We start from the raw sequence: 20,510 nt of genomic DNA, 5'->3' as shown, positions 1-20,510 counted from the left end.
TGCCCCACCCTCCTCCCCACCCCAATAAAAGGCTGCTGTCCCACCCTGTTGCCCCTGCCCTCCTCCTCACTCCAATAAGAGGCTGCAGCCCCATCCTCCTCCTCACCAAAATCAGATGCCTGCTGCCCCCTGCCCTGCTCCTGACCCCAATAAGAGCATGGCTGCCCCACCCTCCTCCTCACACAATAAGATGCCTGCTGAACCACCCTCCTCCTCACCCCAATAAGAGGCCTGCTGCTCCATCCTCCTCCCCACCCCAATAAGAGGCCTGCTATACCCCAATAAGAGGACTGCTCCCTCACCCCCTCCTCACACAATAAGAAGCTGCTGACCTGTCCTCCTCACCACCCCAATAAGAGGCCTGGTGCCCCACCCTCCTCCTCACCCCAGTAATACGCCTGCTGCCCCGCCCTCCTCCTCACTCCAATAAGAGGCCTGCTGCCCCAGCTTCCTCCTCACCCCAATAATAGGCTGCTGACCTGTCCTCCTCCCCACCCCAATAAGAGGCCTGGTGCCCCACCCTCCTCCTCACCCCAGTAATACGCCTGCTGCCCCGCCCTCCTCCTAACTCCAATAAGAGGCCTGCTGCCCCAGCTTCCTCCTCACCCCAAAAAGAGGTCTGCTGACCTGTCCTCCTCCCCACCCCAATAAGAGGCCTGGTGCCCCACCCTCCTCCTCACCCCAGTAATACGCTTGCTGCCCTTGCCCTCCTCAACCCAATAAGAGGCTGCTGCCTACCCTCCTCCTCACCCCAATAAGATGCTGCTACCCCGCCATCCTCCTCACAACAATTAGAGGGCCGCTGCCCTGTCCTCCTCCACACCCCAATAAGAGGCCTGCTGTACCCCAACAATCGGGCTGCTCCCTCACCCTCCTCCTCAGCCCAATAAAAGGCTGCTGCCCCACCCTCCTCTTCACCCCAATAAGAGGCCCGATGCCCCACCCTCCCCCCACCTCAATTAGAGGCCTTCTGCCCACCCTCCTCCTCACCCCAATAAGAGGCTGCTGCCCCATCCTCCTCCTCACCCCAATTATAGGCCTGCATCCCCCACCCTCATCCTCACGCAAATAATACGCCAGCTGCCCCACCCTCCTCCTCATGCCAATAAGATGCCTGCTGCCCCACCCTCCTCCTCACCCAAATAATACGCCAGCTGTCCCGCCCTCCTCCTCACCCCAATAAGATGCCTACTGCCCCCTGCCCTCATCCTGACCCCAATAAGAGAACTGCTGCCCCACCCTCCTCCTCAGCCCAATAAGATGCCTGCTGCCTCCCTGCCCTCCTCCTGACCCCAATAAGAGGACTGCTGCCCCACCGTCATCCTGACCCAAATAAGAGGCCAGCTGCCTCACCCTCTTCCTCACCCCAATAAGAGGCTTGTGGCCCCATTCTCTTCTTCACCCCAATAAGAGGCCTGCTGCCCCACCCTCCTCCACTCCATTATGAAGCTGCTGCCCCACCCTCCTCCTTACCCCAAAAAGAGTTCTGCTGCCCCCTGCCCTGCTCCTGACCCCAATAAGAGGCCTGTTGCACCACCCTCCTTCTGACCCAAATAAGAGGCTGGCTGCCCCATCCTCCTCCCCACCCCAATAAAAGGCCTGCTGTACACCAATAAGAGGGCTGCTCACTCATCCCCCTCCTCACACAATAAGATGCCTGCTGCCCACCCTCCTCCTCACCCCAATAAGAGGCCTGCTGCCCCATCCTCCTCCCCACCCCAATAAAAGGCCTGCTGTACCCCAATAAGAGGGCTGCTCCCTCATCCCCCTCCTCACACAATAAGATGCCTGCTGCCCCACCCTCCTCCTCACCCCAATAAGAGGCATGCTGCCCCAGCTTCCTCCTCACCCCAATCAGAGGTCTGCTGACCTGTCCCCCCCCACCCCAATAAGAGGCCTGGTGGTCCACCCTCCTCCTCACCCCCCGCTTGCTGCCCCTTGAACTCCTCACCCCAATAAGAGGCTGCTGCCTACCCTCCTCCTCACCCCAATAAGAGGCTGCTACCCCACCATCCTCCTCACAACAATTAGAGGGCTGCTGCCCTGTCCTCCTCTGCACCCCAGTAGGAGGCCTGCTGTCCACCGTCCTCCCCACCCCAATAAGAGGCCTGCTGTACCCCAATAATAGGGCTGCTCCCTCACCCTCCTCCTCAGCCCAATATAAGGCCGCTGCCCCACCCTCATCTTCACCCCAATAAGAGGCCTGATGCCCCACCCCCCACCTCAATAAGAGGCCTTCTGCCCACCCTCCTCCTCACCCCAATAAGAGGCTGCTGCCCCACTCTCCTCCTCACCCCAATTAGAGGCCTGCTGCCCCCACCCTCCTCCTCACCCAATAATATGCCAGCTGCCCCGTCCTCCTCCTCATACCAATAAAATGCCTGCTGCCCCCTGACCTCCTCATCAGTCCAATAAGAGGCTGCAGCCCCACCCTCAACCTCCCCCCAATAAGATGCCTGCTGCCCCCTGCCCTCCTCCTGACCCCAATATGAGGACTGCTGCCCCACCCTTCTCATCCCAATAAGATGCCTGCTGCCTCCCTGCCCTCCTCCTGACCCCAATAAGAGGACTGCTGCCCCACCCTCCTCCTGACCCAAATAAGAGGCCAGCTGCCTCACCCTCTTCCTCACCCCAATATTAGGCTTGTGGCCACACTCTCTTCTTCACCCCAGTAAGAGGCCTGCTTCCCCTTGTCCTCCTCCACTCCATTATGAAGCTGTAGCCCCATACTCCTCCTCCCCATCAGATACCAGTTGCCTCCTGCCCCACCCTCCCCCCACCTCAATAAGAGGCCTTCTGCCCACCCTACTCCTCACCCCAATAATACACCAGCTGCCCCGCCCTCCTCCTCATGCCAATAAGATGCCTGCTGCCCCCTGCCCTCCTCCTCAGTCCAATAAGAGGCTGCACCCCACCCTCCTCCGCACCCAATAAAATGCCTGCTTCCCCCTGCCCTCCTCCTGACCCCAATAAGAGGACTGCTGCCCCACCCTCCTCCTCACCCCAATAAGATGCCTGCTGCCTCACTGCCCTCCTCCTGACCCCAAAAAGAGGACTGCTGCCCCACCCTCCTCCTGACCCAAATAAGAGGCTGGCTGCCTCACCCTCTATCTCACCCCAATAAGAGGCCTGCTGACCTGTCCTCCTCCTCACCCCTATAAGACGAATGCTGCACAACCTCCTCCTCACCCCAATAAGAGGGCTGCTGCCCCGATCTCCTCCTCACCCCTATAAGACGAATGCTGCACAACCTCCTCCTCACCCCAATAAGAGGCCAGGTGCACACCCTCCTCCTCACCCCAATAAGAGGCCTGCTGCCCCACCTTCCTCTTTACCCCAATAAGAATTTGCTGCCCCATCCTCCTCCTCACCCCAATTAGAGGCCTGATGCCCACACCCTCCTCCTCACCCAATAATACACCAGCTGCCTCCTACCCTCCTCCTGACCCCAATAAGAGGCTGCTGCACCACCCTCCTCCTGACCAAAATAAGAGGGCGGGTGCCCCACCCTCCTCCCACCCCAATAAGAGGCCTGCTGCCACACCCTCCTCCCCAACCCAATAAAAGGCTGCTGCCCCACCCTCCTCCTCACCCCAATAAGAGGCTGCTGCCCCACCCTCCTCCCCACCCCAATAAAAGGCTGCTGTCCCACCCTCCTCCCCACCCTAATAAGAGGCTGCTACCCCACCCTCCTCCTCACCCCAATAAGAGGGCTGCAGCCCCACCCTCCTCCTCACATCAATAAGAGGGCTGCTGCCCTGTTCTCCTCCGCACCCACATAAGAGGCCTGCCTCCCCATCCTCCTCCCCACCCCAAAAAGAGGCCTGATGTACCCCAATAGGAGGACTGCTCCCTCACTCTCCTCCCCACCCAATAAGAGGCCTGGTGCCCCACCCTCCTCCCCACCCCAATAAGAGGCCTGCTGCTCAGCACTTCTCCTCACCCCAATAAGAGGCTGCTGTACCAGCCTCCTCCACACCCCAATAAGAGTCATGCTCTCCCACACCCCTTCTCATCCCAATAAGAGGCTTGCTGTCCCACCCTTCTAATCACCCCAATAAGAGGCCTGCTGCCCCGCCCTCCTTCAGCCCCATTAAGAGGGTGCTGCCCCACCCTCCTCCTCATCCAAATAATAGGCTGCTACCCCACCCTCCTCCTCACCCCAATAAGAGGCCTGCTGCTCAGCACTCCTCCTCACCCCAATAAGAGGTCTGCAGCCCATCCTCCTCCTCACCCCAATTAAAGGCCTGCTGCCCCGCCCTCCTCCTCACCCCAATAAGAGGCCTGCTGCCCCATGGTCCTCCTCAGCCCAATAAAACATTTGCTGCACACCCTCCTCCTCACCCCAATAAGATGCCTGCTGCCCCCTGCCCTCTTCCTAACCACAATAAGAGGCTGCTGCCCCACCCTCCTCCCCAACCCAATATAAGGCTGCTGCCCCACCCTCCTCCCCACCCCAGTAAGAGGACTGCAGTCCCGCCCTCCTCCTCACCACACTCAGAGGATGCTGCCCCACCCTCCTTCTCACCCCAATAAGAGGCTGCTACCGCCCCCTCCTCCTCAACCCAATAAGAGGCCTGCTGCCCCTCCCTCTTCCTCACACCAATAAGAGGCTTGCTGCCCCATGCACCTCCTCACCCCAATAAGAGGCCTTCTGCCACACCCTCCTTCTCACCCCAATAAGAGGCTTGCTGCCCCATGCACCTCCTCGCCCCAATAAGAGGCCTGCTGCCCCACGCTCCTCCTTATCCCAATAACAGGCCTGCTGCCCCACCCTCCTCCTCACCCCATTTAGTGGCTTGCTGCCCCCACCCTCCTCCTCACTCCATAAGATGCCTACTGCCCCCTGCCCTCCTCCTTACCCCAATAAGAGGCCTGCTGCACCACCCTCCTCCTGAGCCCCAATAAGAGGCTTGCTGCCCCACCCTCATCCTCACCCCAATAAGAGGATTGTGGCCCCACCCTCTTCTTCACCCCAATAAAAGGCTGATGCCCCACCCTGCTGCCCATTGCACTCCTACTCAATCCAATAAGTGGCTGCCGCCCCACCCTCCTCCTGATCCAAATAAGTGGCCGGCTGTCCACCTCCCTTCCTCACCCCAATAAGATGCTGCTGCCCCACCCCACTAAATGTCTGCTGCCCCACCCTCCTCCTCACACAATAAGATGCCTGCTGAGGCCTGCTGCCCTGTAATCCTCCTCACCCCAATTAGATGCCTGCTGCCCCACCCTCCTCCTCACCCCAATAACAGGCCTACTGACCTGTCCTCCTCCCCACCCCAAAAAGAGGACTGCTGCCCCACCCTTCTCCTCATCCCAATAAGATGCCTGCTGCCTCCCTGCCCTCCTCCTGACCCCAATAAGAGGACTGCTGCCCCACCCTCCTCCTGACCAAAATAAGAGTCTGGCTGCCTCACCCTCTTCCCCACCCCAATAAGAGGCTTGTGGCCCCACTCTCTTCTTCACCCCAATTAGAGGCCTGCTGCCCCCACCCTCCTCCTCACACCAATAATACAACAGCTGCCCCGCCCTCCTCCTCATGCCAATAAGATGCCTGCTGCCCCCTGCCTTCCTCCTCAGTCCAATAAGAGGCTGCAGCCCCACCCTCCTCCTCACCCCAATAAGATGCCTGCTGCCCCCTGTCCTCCTCCTGACCCCAATAAGAGGACTGCTGCCCCACCCTCCTCCTCACCCCATTAAGATGCCTGCTGTCTCCCTGCCCTCCTCCTGACCCCAATGAGAGGACTGCTGCCCCACCCTCCTCCTGACCCAAATAAAGGATTGCTGCACCACCCTCCTCCTGAGCCCCAATAAGAGGCTTGCTGCCCCACCCTCATCCTCACCCCAATAAGAGGATTGTGGCCCCACCCTCTTCTTCACCCCAATAAAAGGCTGATGCCCCACCCTGCTGCCCATTGCACTCCTACTCAATCCAATAAGTGGCTGCCGCCCCACCCTCCTCCTGATCCAAATAAGTGGCCGGCTGTCCACCTCCCTTCCTCACCCCAATAAGATGCTGCTGCCCCACCCCACTAAATGTCTGCTGCCCCACCCTCCTCCTCACACAATAAGATGCCTGCTGAGGCCTGCTGCCCTGTAATCCTCCTCACCCCAATTAGATGCCTGCTGCCCCACCCTCCTCCTCACCCCAATAACAGGCCTACTGACCTGTCCTCCTCCCCACCCCAAAAAGAGGACTGCTGCCCCACCCTTCTCCTCATCCCAATAAGATGCCTGCTGCCTCCCTGCCCTCCTCCTGACCCCAATAAGAGGACTGCTGCCCCACCCTCCTCCTGACCAAAATAAGAGTCTGGCTGCCTCACCCTCTTCCCCACCCCAATAAGAGGCTTGTGGCCCCACTCTCTTCTTCACCCCAATTAGAGGCCTGCTGCCCCCACCCTCCTCCTCACACCAATAATACAACAGCTGCCCCGCCCTCCTCCTCATGCCAATAAGATGCCTGCTGCCCCCTGCCTTCCTCCTCAGTCCAATAAGAGGCTGCAGCCCCACCCTCCTCCTCACCCCAATAAGATGCCTGCTGCCCCCTGTCCTCCTCCTGACCCCAATAAGAGGACTGCTGCCCCACACTCCTCCTCACCCCATTAAGATGCCTGCTGTCTCCCTGCCCTCCTCCTGACCCCAATGAGAGGACTGCTGCCCCACCCCCATCCTCACCCCAATAAGAGGATTGTGGCCCCACCCTCTTCTTCACCCCAATAAGAGGCCTGCTGCCCCACCCTCCTACCTCCCCAATAAGAGGCTGCTGCCCCACCCTCCTCCCCACCCCAATAAAAGGCTACTGCCCCACCCTGCTGCCCATTGCACTCCTACTCAATCCAATAAGAGGCTGTCGCCTCACCCTCCTCCTCACCCCAATAAGATGCCTGCTGCCCCCTGCCTTCCTCCTGACCCCAATAAGAGGCCTGCTGTCCCACCCTCTTCCTCACCCCAATAAATTGCTGCTGCCCCACCCCACTAAATGTCTGCTGCCCCAACCTCCTCCTCACACAATAAGATGCCTGCTGAAGCCTGCTGCCCTGTACTCCTCCTCACCCCATATAGATGCCTGCTGCCCCACCCTCCTCTCACCCCCAATAAGAGGCCTACTGACCTGTCCTCCTCCCACCCCAAAAAGAGGACTGCTGCCCCACCCTTCTCCTCACCCCAATAAGATGCCTGCAGCCTCCCTGCCCTCCTCCTGACCCCAATAAGAGGACTGCTGCCCACCCTCCTCCTGACCCAAATAAGAGGCTGGCTGCCTCACCCTCTTCCCCACCCCAATAAGAGGCTTGTGGCCCCATTCTCTGCTTCACCCCAATTAGAGGCCTGCTGCCCCCACCCTCCTCCTCACCCCAATAATACACCAGCTGCCCCGCCCTCCTCCTCATGCCAATAAGAGGCAGCTGCACCACCCTCCTCCTGACCAAAATAAGGGGCCGGGTTCCCCACCCTCCTTCCACCCCAATAAGAGGCCTTCTGCCCCACCCTCCTCCCCATCCCAATAAAAGGCTGCTGCCCCAACCTCCTCCTCACCCCAATAAGAGGCTGCTGCCCCACCCTCCTCCCCACCCCAATAAAAGGCTGCTGCCCCACCCTCCCCCCACCTCAATAAGAGGCCTTCTGCCCCGCCCTCTTCCTTACACCAATAAGAGGCCTGCTCCTCACCCCAATAAGAGGCCTGCTGCCCCCTGCCCTCTTTCTGACCTCAATAAGAGGACTGCACCCCACCCTCCTCCTCATCCCAATAAGAGGACTGCACCCCACCCTCCTCCTCACCCCAATAAGAAGCCTGCTGCCCAACCCTCCTCCTCACCCAAATAAGAGGCCTGCAGCCCCACCCTCCTCCTCCTCCCAATAAGAGGACTGCACCCCACCCTCCTCCTCACCCCAATAAGTGGCCTGCTGCCCCACCCTCCTCCTCATCCCAATAAGAGGCCTGTTGTCCCACCTGAATGGCAGGGAAGGGAAAGAAAGGGGCTAAACAAGTGATGTTGTCATTGATGGTATCATTGACATGTGAGATGACATCTTTCATGGTCTGGGTGTCAGTGTTAGCAGTGCACAGGGGTGGTGGCAGGGTTGGGGGCTTAGTTGACCATAACTGGCAAATTGCAGGGGTTTTCTGGTTGTAATTTGAACCATAAAGGGGAGTTGGAAAGTTTTTTTTTTAGTGAAGTGAAAGTGAACAGATTTTTGTTAGGGCAACTTAACCATAACGTCCCCTCAATAACGTTTCTTTTGTAGTGAATTTCACTGGTTTTTGGGAGGGCAACTTAACCATAATGTCCCCTTTGCAAAGTTTTTTTGTAGGGAATTGTACAGGTTTTTGGAAGGTGGAACCTAAGCATGAAATTGTGGCAATGAAGTTGTTGAGCACAATATGCATTGTGATCATGCGATTTTGAGTGATATGTACTATAATCTATGACCTTGACATACATTTAACATAGAACATACAGAACCCCCTCCCTATTGATTTTAGAAAAGGACGGACTAAGCGCCTGTTTGCAGACAGGGAGGACAGAATCACCATTAACCAAAGAGGCGGGGGGTGTCTGAAAATGTACTATTGCCTTACACAGAAAGTGTGAAACGTTGATGAAGGGCATAAAGATATTGTAAGTAGTAATAAGTAAATATGGAAACCTGAAGGTGTGAAAAGAAAACGACACATTCAATAACCATGTAGAATGAAGTGGATGCAACCAAAAAAAAAAAGAAAGGATGCCTCCAGCGTAAGCACTTTACAGAAACTCGGCAGCCTGGAACAACAGTGGATGGACGCAGTAGGACGAAGGGAGATTACATCAAAAGAGTGAGTGCAGGCCATTTTTTTTATGTGCGTGTGGTTTTTTTTTGGATGTGGTGCAGAAATAATAATTTCTTTCTGTTGTTTTGACTCAGAAATGGTTAGTACTTTGGAGTGGCTGGAGGAGTATTTCCCGCGCGGGGAAATGTCTGAAGACAGCGACAACAATGGTAAACAAAGTTGTGCATATGGAGAATAGTGACCAGTATTTTATAGGCATTTAACTTATGGTGTTTTATTTTTCAACATACCAGGAAAAAAAGAGGAAAGGGCAACAAACGAGATAGAAGAAGACAGGATAAAAAGGATAGAGCAGAAAGTGGACATTTTGAACAACAATTTTCAAAGTGTACGGGAGTTTGTAGAGGACGTTGTGAGAGAAGTTTGGTACCATTGCCCCACCTGCACCTCCCTGCTTCTCCATTCGCTAGCGACCGATCCCCAAACCTGGAAGATGAAAATAGACGTTTCGACGAAGTATCCATCCCTTCTGCCCCTCACAAATCTTCCCCTCATAACCAGCCCGTTTTAAATCCAAATTCCCCCATATTTGTTTCAGTGTCCGCTTCCCCCGCTGTTTCTTTAGATTGATGTGTGTGTATGTGTGTAGTAAATGGTGTTGTACAGTAGTTGTAGAGAAAGAGTTTGTGTGTAAATGATTTTTTTAAAAGACTTTCAATGTTCGCGAACAGCGCGCCTGTTCGACCTATCCGCAAGCAATGGAATGTGGGTGCTGTCTAATGCCAAGTAAGACGGGTGTGATGTGTGACTGCACCATCTTTTCAAAATGTGTGTACATAAACAGAAAGGGGTGTCCAAAGGATATACTACCTCGGTGTAACGCTTGGAAACGAGATAATACATGGTCGTAAAACACACAAGATGTCCGGAATGGGTGTAAATAAATATAAAGCGATTGTGGGAAGGACAGTATAGCGGTCCATATTGGGTGCAGTCAAAATGGTACCGTCCATAGAACAGGAACGATGGCCGGCAAGTTCATAGGCAAACATAATGGAGTTGTTCTAAGGGCACTGGAACTGTCCGTACAGTGAACATTGCATGCGTGCACATGCGCAGTACAAACGAAAGGATTGGCAACATGGCGCCAGTTGCTAATTGTCCGTCTCACTTGTGTCGCACTTTGAAGTAGTTTGAGAACCCGAACACTGTCCGTAGGACACTTGTGCGCATGCGCATGTTTGCATCTTTGCATTTGCTATCCAGGGGACTTTCATTAAAGGGCGGATGTGTTGAGGACGTCATGTTGTGACTGCCCCTACGCTGCGCGTGGGGACTAGTTTACGCGGTTTGTGTGCTTCCGCAACACTAAAAATGAAGTTGTAGACACAAGGCAAACTATTGAGGAGTGTAAAAATGTAATTTCACACATCCCAAACAATAGGCCACCTCATGAGTTGCTGTGTAAAATGTGGGTACCACTTTGTAGGGATGAAGACAGGCGCGAGGCACACCCCTGCACCCCTTGAAAAGGCCACACCCCCAAGCGCATCTTCATTGTCCTTCTAGCTATAGTAGATAGAGGTGGGTTGCCTTTACTGCTGTAGTGACAAAAAGGAAACTAATCGGTATGGCTTCCGTGGCTGCTGTTGGGTTATTAGCCTCTGCACCTCCCCCAAACCCGCCACCATCACCACCTCACCAAGGGCCTGCAGAGAGATATTTGGGTGAGGATGTAGAGATTGAGGAAGAAGAGGAGGAAGAGAATGAAGTGGAGGAACTCCGCACTAGGAGCACTCGGCGGGAGTCGTCGGTGTGGCGGTTGTTTTCCGTTTATGGGAACGTACCAAAAGCACGTACGAACCTGGTGAACTGTAACCAGTGCAATGTGGTGTTGAGTCGCGGGAGATTTGGAGCGTACAGTTTTGGTACGACAACCATGAAGCGACACCTCACTTTGTTCCACACTGCGGACAATCGCAAGGTGGTGCCATGTGAACAGCGTAGTCGATTGAGTTCCTCCACGGCAGTCCCTGCTTACAAAACTATCTTCTGAAAACTCAGAATTACCTCTTGATTCAGCAGAACCACACCGTCCAGTATACAAATGGCCGTGCACATCAATGTATGCCATTCCAAACAAAGCTTTCAAATCTTTACGTCAGTTCCTCAATCAATATGTAAAAGATAATGAGAAAAGTAAAATGAATATGGATATTTCTGTAGTGCGGAAAGTCACAGGACTAAAAGGACAATCATTAGCCTGCATTTCTGGCCCTATTTGCAAAAGTACCTTCCATGATATCAAACGAATAGTAGTACATCATTCCAAAGTAGGAAATTTAGTGTACAAAATATACTGTGCAAAAAGTCCATCTTCAGAATTAGGCAATTTAAATACCACTCTTCTGCATGGTACACCCAAATACTTACAAGAAGAAATGGACCGTATTCAGAAAAAGTATTTTGGAAGTGAAAGCCACGTAGAAAATGCAAAAGTTTTAGAGCATAGTAGCGACAATTCTGCATTTAGCAACCCTCTATTACACACATATAGAAAAGAAATACTAAAATTTAAAAGGTCATCGGCTGAAGTACCAAACCATGTGTGTGTATGTTGCTGCAGAATGTTTTACAAAAGGAACACAAAAAATGTGGACATAGCTTACAAAATAGAAAACAATGAGGACTCACATAGGGTAATTCATAGAATTTCGCACAAAAGTGGCGCACGCGACTGGCGCACAGTGTCCCCGTGCGATACACTGCGCCAGTCGCGTGCGAAAAAATCCATTTCATCGCACAGCGTATTTATGGATTCTAGCCTCCAAAACCAGCCGTGGCACAGAGTGGCGCAGTGACCCTGCAGCAGCGCCAGTTACTCCCCCAAGAACGCCCTCGCGCAAGGAAAAGCCATCAAAATTCCCAATTCATCGCAAATGTCTGCGCTAACCCTGGACCAGTTCACAGGGCTGCCAAACAGCAACCGCCAAGCGGGGAACGTGTATTTCAGTGGTTCGCGGGAAGGTTCACACGCGATTGTCCTGGGTACGTGTACATCAGGGGTGCGCGTGAAGTAATAGACGCAAATCTATCAGGGCACATGTATTCCAGGGGTGCGCGGGAAGTAGCACACGCAAATTCAGCAGGGTACGTGTATTTCCGGGGTGCGCAGGAAGTATCACACGCGATTCCATCAGGGCACGTGAATTGGCCGTGTGGGTCCTCCCAGGTGTTCCCTCTACACCCTCCACGGCCCCTGCAGGCAGCCCACACCGCAGGGGACTACCCTGCACCCCTGCTCATGTCCCGCAGGCAGCCCATCCACCATGGGCATGCCCCCCAACCAACCCACATGTCACCTTGCACCACTGATCAACAACGCAAGTCTCCCAGCACCCTCACCCCCCAGCACTGTGGGGCACCTGGAAGCAGGCCCCCACACATGTAAAACTCATGTCCCCCTGCACCCCCACCCCCCAGTACTGTGGTACACCCTCCGCCAGGCTCCCACTCATGTCTCCAAGCACCCCCAACCCCCCGCAGTGCAGGGCACCCTCCACCAGGCCCCACTCATGTCCAACTCATGTCCCCCTGCACCGCCACACCCCTGCATCCAGGGCCACGCTCCACCAGGCCCCCACACATGTCCAACTCATGTCCCCCTGCACCCCCACACCCCCAGCATCCAGGGGCACCCTCCACCAGGCCCCCACTCCTGTCTCCCTGCACCCCCACCCCCCAGCATCCAGGGACACCCTCCACCAGGCCCCCACTCCTGTGTACCACCCCCCCACCCCCAGCAGTGTGATTCGCCTGGGTACGTGTATTTCAGGGGTGCGTGTGTAGTCTGACACGCAAATTTATCAGGGTATGTGTATTATGGGTCCGCGTGAACTTCCACACGTGATGTCAGCAGGGTACGTGTATTACGGGGTTCGCGGGAAGTTCCACACGCGATTGCCCTGGGTATGTGTATTTTGGGGTTGCTTGGGCAGTTCCACACGCGATTGCCCTGGGTACATGTATTTCAGGGTGCGTGAGAAGTTCCACATGTGATTGCCCTGGGTACGTGTATTTCGGAGTGCGCAGGAAGTTCCACACGCGATTGCCCTGGGTACGTGTATTTCGGGGTGCGCGGGAAGTTCCACACGCGATTGCCCTGGGTACGTGTATTTCGGGGTGCGCGGGAAGTTCCACACGCGATTGCCCTGGGTACGTGTATTTTGGGGTGCGCGGAAAGTTCCACACGCGATTGCGCTGGTATGTGTATTTCGGGGTGCGTGGGAAGTTCCACACGCGATTGCCCTGTGTATGTGTATTTCGGGGTGCGCGGGAAGTTCCACACGCGATTTCAGCAGGGTACGTGTACTCCAAGGTGCGTGGGAAATTCCACACGCGAATCCAGCAGCCTACGTATATTCCGGGGGTGCCGGGGCGGCCTACACTTGAATCGGCCGTGTGGGTCCTCCCAGCTGTTCACTCTACACCCTCCACGGCCCCTGCAGGCGGCCCACACCACAGGGGACTACCCTGCACATGTCCCGCAGGCAGCCCATCCACCATGGCCATGCCCCCCAGCCAACCCACATGTCACCTTGCACCACTGCCCACCAACGCATGTCTCCCAGCACCCCCACCCCCCAGCACTGTGGGGTACCCTCCACCAGGCCCCCACTCATGTCCAACTCATGTCCCCCTGCACCCCCACCCCCAAGCACTGTGGGGCACCCTCCACGAGGCCCCCACTCATGTCCAACTCCTGTCTCCCTGCACCCCCACCCCCCTGCATCCAGGGGCACCCTCCACCAGGCCTCCACTCCTGTCCCCCCTGCACCCCCACCCCGCAGCAGTGCAGGGCACCCTCCACCAGGCCCCCACTCCTGTCCCCCTGCACCCCCACCCCCCAGCACTGTAGGGCACCCTCCACCAGGCCCACACTCATGTCCAACTCATGTCTCCCAGCACCCTCACCCCCCACCAGTCAGGGGCACCTGCCAGCAGGCCCCCACTCATGTCCAACTAATGTCCCCTGCACCCCCACCCCCCTGAATCCAGGGGCACCCTCCACCATGCCCCCACTCCTGTCTCCCTGCACCCCACCCCCCAGCACTGTAGGGCACCCTCCACCAGGCCCCCACTCCTGTCCCCCTGCACCCCACCAGGCCCCCACTCATGTCCCCCTGCACCCCCACACCCCTGCATCCAGGGCCACGCTCCACCAGGCCCCCACACATGTCCAACTCATGTCCCCCTGCACCCCCACACCCCCAGCATCCAGGGGCACCCTCCACCAGGCCCCCACTCCTGTCTCCCTGCACCCCCACCCCCCAGCATCCAGGGACACCCTCCACCAGGCCCCCACTCCTGTGTACCACCCCCCCACCCCCAGCAGTGTGATTCGCCTGGGTACGTGTATTTCAGGGGTGCGTGTGTAGTCTGACACGCAAATTTATCAGGGTATGTGTATTATGGGTCCGCGTGAACTTCCACACGTGATGTCAGCAGGGTACGTGTATTACGGGGTTCGCGGGAAGTTCCACACGCGATTGCCCTGGGTATGTGTATTTTGGGGTTGCTTGGGCAGTTCCACACGCGATTGCCCTGGGTACATGTATTTCAGGGTGCGTGAGAAGTTCCACATGTGATTGCCCTGGGTACGTGTATTTCGGAGTGCGCAGGAAGTTCCACACGCGATTGCCCTGGGTACGTGTATTTCGGGGTGCGCGGGAAGTTCCACACGCGATTGCCCTGGGTACGTGTATTTCGGGGTGCGCGGGAAGTTCCACACGCGATTGCCCTGGGTACGTGTATTTTGGGGTGCGCGGAAAGTTCCACACGCGATTGCGCTGGTATGTGTATTTCGGGGTGCGTGGGAAGTTCCACACGCGATTGCCCTGTGTATGTGTATTTCGGGGTGCGCGGGAAGTTCCACACGCGATTTCAGCAGGGTACGTGTACTCCAAGGTGCGTGGGAAATTCCACACGCGAATCCAGCAGCCTACGTATATTCCGGGGGTGCCGGGGCGGCCTACACTTGAATCGGCCGTGTGGGTCCTCCCAGCTGTTCACTCTACACCCTCCACGGCCCCTGCAGGCGGCCCACACCACAGGGGACTACCCTGCACATGTCCCGCAGGCAGCCCATCCACCATGGCCATGCCCCCCAGCCAACCCACATGTCACCTTGCACCACTGCCCACCAACGCATGTCTCCCAGCACCCCCACCCCCCAGCACTGTGGGGTACCCTCCACCAGGCCCCCACTCATGTCCAACTCATGTCCCCCTGCACCCCCACCCCCAAGCACTGTGGGGCACCCTCCACGAGGCCCCCACTCATGTCCAACTCCTGTCTCCCTGCACCCCCACCCCCCTGCATCCAGGGGCACCCTCCACCAGGCCTCCACTCCTGTCCCCCCTGCACCCCCACCCCGCAGCAGTGCAGGGCACCCTCCACCAGGCCCCCACTCCTGTCCCCCTGCACCCCCACCCCCCAGCACTGTAGGGCACCCTCCACCAGGCCCACACTCATGTCCAACTCATGTCTCCCAGCACCCTCACCCCCCACCAGTCAGGGGCACCTGCCAGCAGGCCCCCACTCATGTCCAACTAATGTCCCCTGCACCCCCACCCCCCTGAATCCAGGGGCACCCTCCACCATGCCCCCACTCCTGTCTCCCTGCACCCCACCCCCCAGCACTGTAGGGCACCCTCCACCAGGCCCCCACTCCTGTCCCCCTGCACCCCACCAGGCCCCCACTCATGTCCCCCTGCACCCCCACCCCCCTGCATCCAGGGGCACCCTCCACCAGGCCCCCACTCCTGTCTCCCTGCACCCCCACCCCCCAGCACTGTAGGGCACCCTCCGCCAGGCCCCCACTCCTGTCCCCCTGCATCCCCACCCCCAGCAGTGCAGGGCACCCTCCACCAGGCCCCCACTCCTGTCCCCCTGCACCCCCACCCCCCAGCACTGTAGGGCACCCTCCACCAGGCCCCCACTCATGTCCAACTCAGGTCTCCCAGCACCCCCACCCCCCACCAGTCAGGGGCACCTGCCAGCAGTCCCCCACTCATGTCCAACTCATGTCCCCCTGCACCCCCACCCCCCTGCATCCAGGGGCACCCTCCACCAGGCCCCCACTTATGTCCCCCTGCACCCTCACCCACCTGCATCCAGGGGCACCCTCCACCAGGCCCCCACTCCTGTCTCCCAGCACCCACACCCCCCAGCACTGTAGGGCACCCTCCACCAGGCCCCCACTCCTGTCCCCCTGCACCCCACCCGCCTGCATCCAGGGGCACCCTCCACCATGCCCCCACTCCTGTCTCCCAACACCCCACCCCTCAGCACTGTAGGGCACCCTCCACCAGGCCCCCACTCATGTCCAACTCATGTTCCCCTGCACCCCCACCCCCCTGCATCCAGGGGCACCCTCCACCAGGCCCCACTCATGTCCAACTCATGTCCCCCTGCACCCCCAACCCCCAGCACTGTGGGGCACCCTCCACCAGGCCCCCACTCATGTCCAACTCATGTCTCCCAGCACCCTCACCCCCCACCAGTCAGGGGCACCTGCCAGCAGGCCCCCACTCATGTCCAACTCATGTCCCCTGCACCCCCACCCCCCTGTATCCAGGGGCACCCTCTACCATGCCCCCACTCCTGTCTCCCAGCACCCCTACCCCCCAGCACTGTAGGGCACCCTCCACCAGGCCCCCACTCCTGTCCCCCTGCACCCCACCAGGCCCCCACTCATGTCCAACTCATGTCCCCCTGCACCCCCACCCCCCTGCATCCAGGGGCACCCTCCACCAGGCCCCCACTCCTGTCTCCCTGCACCCCCACCCCCAGCACTGTAGGGCACCCTCTGCCAGGCCCCCACTCCTGTCCCCCTGCACGCCCACCCCCCAGCAGTGCAGGGCACCCTCCACCAGGCCCCCACTTCTGTCCCCCTGCACCCCCACCTCCCAGCACTGTAGGGCACCCTCCACCAGGCCCCCACTCATGTCCAACTCAGGTCTCCCAGCACCCCCACCCCCCACCAGTCAGGGGAACCTGCCAGCAGTCCCCCACTCATGTCCAACTCATGTACCCCTGCACCCCCACCCCCCTGCATCCAGGGGCACCCTCCACCAGGCCCCCACTCCTGTCTCCCAGAACCCACACCCCCAGCACTGTAGGGCACCCTCCACCAGGCCCCCACTCCTGTCCCCCTGCACCCCACCCCCCTGCATCCAGGTGCACCCTCCACCATGCCCCCACTCCTGTCTCCCAGCACCCCCACCCCCCAGCACTGTAGGGCACCCTCCACCAGGCCCCCACTCATGTCCAACTCATGTCCCCCTGCACCCCCACCCCCCTGCATCCAGGGGCACCCTCCACCAGGCCCCACTCATGTCCAACTCATGTCCCCCTGCACCCCCACCCCCCAGCACTGTGGGGCACCCTACACCAGGCCCCCACTCATGTCAAACTCATGTCCCCCTGCACCCCCACCCCCCTGCATCCAGGGGCACCTGCCAGCAGGCCCCCACACATGTCCCCCAGCCAACACGTCATCACAATCTAGATCCATGGCCCTTATGGGCTGCCTCCACATGCCAAACACCCACCCAAGTATTGCATCCACCCACTTAGACATGCCAATTACATGGTACAACACCAATGTCAAGTATGTAAATGAACACATGTCCCTCACATACACACAATGGGTGTCAGTGAATGTCAAAACCCATATCATGACATGAATGAAACCAATGAGATGATACTACACATTGAAGTATGATGAAAAAATATGTATTAAAAGCAACATAAATGGAATAAAAAAAAAACAAACGAAAATGGGAATTAAAAACAAAAAGCAGCATGTCCGTAAAATAATGTAAAACCACAAATCATAATCCAAAAGAAAGGTGTCCAAAGTCACAGTTCACAAAAGTAAATCCAATGGAAAATTAAAACCAAAAACCATTGCTCCATGGGTAAAATCAAAATAAAAAAAAACATTCCAACACTCAACTATATACAGATAAACAATCCAGGGTCCATGATCCCAACAGAAGAAATGACACCTACCTAATAACACTGCCTAATAAAAATAACTATATACAAAAATGTGGTCCATTGCCCAAAAGGTCCAAAAAATATAAAAAAGCAAAGGAAACCTAACACTAACTACAGAACTATTTTACAAGGGCAGCGGGCCAGTCCGACGGCTCACTTCAGGATGTTGCGGGCCAGGGCATCATCGAACTCCTGCTCAATGTCTCAGAGGCGGTCCTCCTCCATGGCCCCGAGGGTCCGCAGGGCAGACGACATGTTCACCTCCAACTCCCTGCGGATTGCCTCGAGGCACTCGGCCCGCCTCAGGGCCCTCTGCATGGAGTTCTCCGCCCTGACCATCGTGAGCCATGCCTCTTCCGCCCGCCGCCGCTCCACATCTATGGCTTGGCCCAACCGCTGCCACACGGAAGACACTTCCCATCCTGGGTCCTCCTGCCCTCTGGCCGATGCCTGCCCCTCCGATTTCGAAGGCCCTGAGCCATCATGGCTCCCACCTCGTTGCTGCTGCTGCTGTGCCCGTGCCCTGGCTCCTGCTGCCTGCACATCCTCCACCGGCTGGGGTGCAGTCGTTGATGTGGCCACCCCTGCTGGACGTCCGACTCCCGACTGTTGCAGGGATGCCTCCTCCACCAGCCTGGCCGCACCGTCAGAGGCAGCTCCACAGGGCACCCAGATGACAAATGGGTGGGAAGATGGCACGGAGGACGACTGGCGCATAGGGTGTTCAGTTGAGGAGGGGGTCGGAGCAAGCTGCAGCAAACTGAGGAATCCGGCCTGGGTGACCTGTCCCAGTAGGCCGACGCGGTCAACAAGGCATTCAAGATGACGTGCAGTCTCCTCATGAAAAGACTGCAGGTCACCTCGCATGGCCCGTTGACGCAACGCCACACCAGTCAGGACAGGCTCAACCCGTACCTGGATAGCCACGTCCGCAGGCAGAGGAAGGCCAGTTGTGAGCTCATCCCCTGCCTGAAAACGGGTCTGGACGTAGGCATCCCTGCTGGTGCAAGATGATGCAGTGACAGGATCAGGGACAGGATTGCACACAGGCACCTCCGCGGCGGACTGTGCTGCCTCCTGTCCCTGGTCCTGCACTGCACCACTAGCACCAGTGGAATCCCCACCTCCAGACCCCATCTCTGTCGCTTGCACGGCCTCCTCCTCCACCAAACCCCCCACCAACCTGGATGACTCCGTGCCATCTTCCCCCGTTGGGCCCTGTGGGGTCCCAGCTGCCCCTTCTGCTGCCGAGGAGTCCAACTCTGACCTCCGCCTCTTGGACCTCCCCCCGGCAGCTGCGGCCTGGGACGCGGCACCGGACTCCTCACTTCCCGACGAGATCACAACATGGGAGGGGAGCCGGGCCTTGCGTCTCCTGCTGGCGGTGCGATCCCCGCCGCTGTGCTCCACAGCACCTTCTCCACCCTCTTCATCAGTTGACGCTGCAGACACGGAGAAATAAAACACAGGCATCAGGGCACTGTACAATGGACACATACACACATGACAGTTGTACATGAGTGGCATTGGCAAACCTCAGACATGGCATCACAATCCCCAACACACATGTCATTTCAACTCGCACACATGAGCCATACCACAGCCATATCGCTACAGCCAGCACCATCCATACACATACAACAGCATGAGCAGGCAAAGGTGAGCCAGACATTGCATGCAACACAGGGAGTGCACTAAACATGCACACACACCACCACACTTGCATGCATGTGTACACCTCTGCCAACTGTCGCAGTGTTCAGATTGGCATCCATGTCACATCTGCCAATCAGGCTTCCACATCCCGCTGTCACATGCATCCATGTTGCATCACTGTTGCACCCTTGTCAAATACACATACATGCACATGTACACAGTGCTGATAAATGCAGCTGAAAACAACATCCATGTGTGACATCACAAACAGGCCTACTTACATACACATTCATCCAAACATGTGTGCCCACACAACTGCATTTGGCATGCAAGCCTACACACACAAGCACCATCCATGTCTCACACATGACAGCCCTCGCATGTGTTAGCCTCACGGCCCTGTACACCCCCCCCATAATTGGCCCCATAAAAACACATGTGCAACCTGCACACTACTGGCACATCACCACACGCACAGCTCACAATCATGATGCATGTACACTTACCGATCGACTCCAGACGGGTCTGCCTCTCAAGGACCTGGACGTGGAGCGCTGGGGAACAAGCGTTCCAGGACCCTCATCTGATCGTCCGACAAGTGGCACTGGCGGCCCTTAGCATCCGCTGCCTTCAAGAGGCGCCGGGCCTTGTTGAGGGTCCTGGACCTGAAGTCGTCCCAGCGCTTCTTGGCATGATGGAATAGTCGGACTGCCACCCCCTCCACGTTGATGGCAGTCACAATGTCCGTCCAGATCCGAGTCTGTCCTTCCTTGTCGGCACGCAAACGTCCGAAGAGGGCATCATACTGCCCCAGGACTTGCTCCACCAGGACACCAACTTCGGTGGCAGTGAAGCTGGTGCCCCTCTGCCTCTCTGGCCGGGGGTTGTCAGTGGTGCCAGATGTTGCAGTGCCCGACAGGACAACCCCAGAGGCAGGAGTAGGTGGGCAACTGGGTCCTGGGGCTGGTCTGTGGAGCGATGGAATCCCAGTCGGGAGTCTTCGGTTCCAGCAGGGGTG

Source organism: Ambystoma mexicanum, chromosome 4p, assembly GCF_040938575.1.
Source record: "Ambystoma mexicanum isolate Mex_15411 chromosome 4p, UKY_AmexF1_1, whole genome shotgun sequence".
In the NCBI taxonomy this organism is placed as follows: Eukaryota; Metazoa; Chordata; class Amphibia; order Caudata; family Ambystomatidae; genus Ambystoma; species Ambystoma mexicanum.
This window is presented reverse-complemented; position numbering follows the sequence as displayed.